This window comes from Lissotriton vulgaris, chromosome 3_1 (assembly GCF_964263255.1).
Source record: "Lissotriton vulgaris chromosome 3_1, aLisVul1.2, whole genome shotgun sequence".
Classification (NCBI taxonomy): domain Eukaryota; kingdom Metazoa; phylum Chordata; class Amphibia; order Caudata; family Salamandridae; genus Lissotriton; species Lissotriton vulgaris.
In genome coordinates this window covers 1,328,326-1,333,622 of record NC_141689.1, presented here as the reverse complement: position 1 = coordinate 1,333,622, position 5,297 = coordinate 1,328,326, and positions in this window count along the sequence as shown.

Sequence of the window (5,297 nt, the reverse complement as noted above, 5' to 3'; positions counted from 1 at the left end):
CAAGGAGCCCCCACCATCCTGATTCAAGGAGCCCCCACCATCCTGATTCAAGGAGCCCCCACCATCCTGATTCAAGGAGCCCACCATCCTGATTCAAGGAGCCCACCATCCTCATTCAAGGTGCCCACCATCCTCATTCAAGGTGCCCACCATCCTGATTCAAGGTGCCCACCATCCTGATTCAAGGAGCCCACCATCCTGATTCAAGGAGCCCCCCATCCTGATTCAAGGAGCCCACCTCCTGATTCAAGGAGCCCACCATCGTTATTCAAGGAGCCCACCATCCTGATTCAAGGAGCCCTCCATCCTGATTCAAGGAGCCCACCATCGTGATTCAAGGAGCCCACCATCGTGATTCAAGGAGCCCACCATCCTGATTCAAGGAGCCCCCACCATCCTGATTCAAGGAGCCCCCCCATCCTGATTCAAGGAGCCCCCCCCATCCTGATTCAAGGAGCCCCCACCATCCTAATTCAAGGAGCCCACCATCCTGATTCAAGGAGCCCACCATCCTGATTCAAGGAGCCCCCACCATCCTGATTCAAGGAGCCCCCACCATCCTGATTCAAGGAGCCCCCCCATCCTGATTCAAGGAGCCCACCATCCTAATTCAAGGAGCCCACCATCCTGATGATTCAAGGAGCCCACCATCCTGATGATTCAAGGAGCCCACCTCCTGATTCAAGGAGCCCACCTCCTGATTCAAGGAGCCCCCACCTCCCGATTCAAGGAACCCACCTGCCGATTCAAGGAGCCCACCACAAGGAGCCCACCATCCTGATGATACAAGGAGCCCCCACCATCCTGATTCAAGGAACCCCCACCATCCTGATTATTCAAGGAGCCCCCACCATCCTGATTCAAGGAGCCCACCATCCTGATTCAAGGAGCCCACCTCCTGATTCGAGGAGCCCGCCATCCTGATTCAAGGAGCCCATTATCCTGATTCGAGGAGCCCCCACCATCCTGATTCAAGGAGCCCACCATCCCGATTCAAGGAGCCCCCACCATCCTGATTCAAGGAGCCCCCACCATCCTGATTCAAGGAGCCCCCACCATCCTGATTCAAGGAGCCCACCTCCTGATTCAAGGAGCCCACCATCCTGATTCAAGGAGCCCATTATCCTGATTCAAGGAGCCCCAACCTCCTGATTCAAGGAGCCCACCATCCTGATTCAAGGAGCCCACCATCCTGATTCAAGGAGCCCCCACCCTCCTGATTCAAGGAGCCCCCACCTCCTGATTCAAGGAGCCCCCACCATCCTGATTCAAGGAGCCCCCACCATCCTGATTCAAGGTGCCCATTATCCTGATTCAAGGAGCCCACCCCCTGATTCAAGGACCCCACCATCCCAATTCAAGGAGCCCACCATCCTGATTCAAGGAGCCCCCACCTCCTGATTCAAGGAGCCCCCACCTCCTGATTCAAGGAGCCCCCACCATCCTGATTCAAGGAGCCCCCCATCCTGATTCAAGGAGCCCCCCATCCTGATTCAAGGAGCCCCCACCATCCTGATTCAAGGAGCCCCCACCATCCTGATTCAAGGAGCCCCCACCATCCTGATTCAAGGAGCCCCCACCATCCTGATTCAAGGTGCCCATTATCCTGATTCAAGGAGCCCCCACCTCCTGATTCAAGGAGCCACAACCTCCTGATTCAAGGAGCCCCCACCTCCTGATTCAAGGAGCCCCCACCATCCTGATTCAAGGAGCCCCCACCATCCTGATTCAAGGTGCCCACCATCCTAATTCAAGGAGCCCACCATCCTGATTCAAGGAGCCCCCCATCCTGATTCAAGGAGCCCACCATCCTGATTCAAGGAGCCCCCACCATCCTGATTCAAGGAGCCCACCATCCTAATTCAAGGAGCCCACCATCCTGATTCAAGGAGCCCCCACCATCCTGATTCAAGGAGCCCCCACCATCCTGATTCAAGGAGCCCCCACCATCCTGATTCAAGGAGCCCCCACCATCCTGATTCAAGGAGCCCACCATCCTCATTCAAGGTGCCCACCATCCTGATTCAAGGTGCCCACCATCCTGATTCAAGGAGCCCACCATCCTGATTCAAGGAGCCCCCCATCCTGATTCAAGGAGCCCACCTCCTGATTCAAGGAGCCCACCATCGTTATTCAAGGAGCCCACCATCCTGATTCAAGGAGCCCTCCATCCTGATTGAAGGAGCCCACCATCGTGATTCAAGGAGCCCACCATCGTGATTCAAGGAGCCCACCATCCTGATTCAAGGAGCCCCCCCCATCCTGATTCAAGGAGCCCCCCATCCTGATTCAAGGAGCCCCCCCCATCCTGATTCAAGGAGCCCCCCCCATCCTGATTCAAGGAGCCCCCACCATCCTGATTCAAGGAGCCCCCACCATCCTGATTCAAGGAGCCCCCACCATCCTGATTCAAGGAGCCCCCCCATCCTGATTCAAGGAGCCCCCCCCATCCTAATTCAAGGAGCCCACCATCCTAATTCAAGGAGCCCACCATCCTGATGATTCAAGGAGCCCACCTCCTGATTCAAGGAGCCCACCTCCTGATTCAAGGAGCCCCCACCTCCCGATTCAAGGAACCCACCTCCCGATTCAAGGAGCCCACCACAAGGAGCCCACCATCCTGATGATACAAGGAGCCCCCACCATCCTGATTCAAGGAACCCCCACCATCCTGATGATTCAAGGAGCCCCAACCTCCTGATTCAAGGAGCCCACCATCCTGATTCAAGGAGCCCACCATCCTGATTCAAGGAGCCCCCACCCTCCTGATTCAAGGAGCCCCCACCTCCTGATTCAAGGAGCCCCCACCATCCTGATTCAAGGAGCCCCCACCATCCTGATTCAAGGTGCCCATTATCCTGATTCAAGGTGCCCATTATCCTGATTCAAGGAGCCCACCCCCTGATTCAAGGACCCCACCATCCCGATTCAAGGAGCCCACCATCCTGATTCAAGGAGCCCCCACCTCCTGATTCAAGGAGCCCCCACCTCCTGATTCAAGGAGCCCCCACCTCCTGATTCAAGGAGCCCCCACCATCCTGATTCAAGGAGCCCACCATCCTGATTCAAGGAGCCCCCCATCCTGATTCAAGGAGCCCCCACCATCCTGATTCAAGGAGCCCCCACCATCCTGATTCAAGGAGTCCCCACCTCCTGATTCAAGGAGCCCCCACCATCCTGATTCAAGGAGCCCCCACCATCCTGATTCAAGGAGCCCCCACCATCCTGATTCAAGGTGCCCATTATCCTGATTCAAGGAGCCCACCATCCCGATTCAAGGAGCCCACCATCCTGATACAAGGAGCCCCCACCATCCTGATTCAAGGAGCCCACCATCCTGATTCAAGGAGCCCCCATCATCCTGATTCAAGGAGCCCACCATCCCGATTCAAGGAGCCCACCATCCCGATTCAAGGAGCCCCCCATCCTGATTCAAGGAGCCCCCACCATCCCGATTCAAGGAGCCCACCTCCTGATTCAAGGAACCCCCACCATCCTGATTCAAGGAGCCCACCACCATCCTGATTCAAGGTGCTCACCCATCCTGATTCAAGGAGCCCCCCATCCTGATTCAAGGAGCCCCCCATCCTGATTCAAGGAGCCCCCCATCCTGATTCAAGGAGCCCACCATCCTGATTCAAGGAGCCCACCATCCTGATTCAAGGAGCCCCCCATCCTGATTCAAGGAGCCCCCCATCCTGATTCAAGGAGCCCACCATCCTGATTCAAGGAGCCCCCCATCCTGATTCAAGGAGCCCCCCATCCTGATTCAAGGAGCCCACCATCCTGATTCAAGGAGCCCCCACCATCCTGATTCAAGGAGCCCACCATCCTAATTCAAGGAGCCCACCATCCTGATTCAAGGAGCCCCCACCATCCTGATTCAAGGAGCCCCCACCATCCTGATTCAAGGAGCCCCCACCATCCTGATTCAAGGAGCCCCCACCATCCTGATTCAAGGAGCCCACCATCCTGATTCAAGGAACCCCCACCATCCTGATTCAAGGAGCCCCCACCATCCTGATTCAAGGAGCCCACCATCCTGATTCAAGGTGCCCACCATCCTGATTCAAGGAGCCCACCATCCTGATTCAAGGAGCCCACCATCCTGATTCAAGGAGCCCTCCATCCTGATTCAAGGAGCCCACCATCGTGATTCAAGGAGCCCACCATCCTGATTCAAGGAGCCCACCATCCTGATTCAAGGAGCCCCCACCATCCTGATGATTCAAGGAGCCCACCATCCTGATGATTCAAGGAGCCCACCATCCTGATGATTCAAGGAGCCCACCATCTGATTCAAGGAGCCCACCTCCTGATTCAAGGAGCCCACCATCCTGATTCAAGGAGCCCACCATCCTGATTCAAGGAGCCCACCATCCTGATTCAAGGAGCCCCCACCATCCTGATTCAAGGAGCCCCCCCATCCTGATTCAAGGAGCCCCCCATCCTGATTCAAGGAGCCCCCACCATCCTGATTCAAGGAGCCCCCACCATCCTAATTCAAGGAGCCCACCATCCTGATTCAAGGAGCCCCCACCATCCTGATTCAAGGAGCCCCCACCATCCTGATTCAAGGAGCCCCCACCACCCTGATTCAAGGAGCCCCCACCACCCTGATTCAAGGAGCCCCCACCATCCTGATTCAAGGAGCCCCCCATCCTGATTCAAGGAGCCCCCCCCCCATCCTGATTCAAGGAGCCCCCCCCATCCTGATTCAAGGAGCCCACCATCCTGATTCAAGGAGCCCACCATCCTGATTCAAGGAGCCCACCATCCCGATTCAAGGAACCCACCTCCTGATTCAAGGAGCCCCCACCTCCCGATTCAAGGAACCCACCTCCCGATTCAAGGAGCCCACCATCCTGATGATTCAAGGAGCCCACCATCCTGATTCAAGGAGCCCCCACCATCCTGATTCAAGGAGCCCACCATCCTGATTCAAGGAGCCCACCATCCTGATTCAAGGAGCCCACCTCCTGATTCGAGGAGCCCGCCATCCTGATTCAAGGAGCCCATTATCCTGATTCAAGGAGCCCCCACCATCCTGATTCAAGGAGCCCACCATCCCGATTCAAGGAGCCCCCCCATCCTGATTCAAGGAGCCCCCCATCCTGATTCAAGGAGCCCACCATCCTGATTCAAGGAGCCCCCCATCCTGATTCAAGGAGCCCATCATCCTGATTCAAGGAGCCCCCCATCCTGATTCAAGGAGCCCACCATCCTAATTCAAGGAGCCCACCATCCTGATTCAAGGAGCCCCCCATCCTGATTCAAGGAGCCCACCATCCTGATTC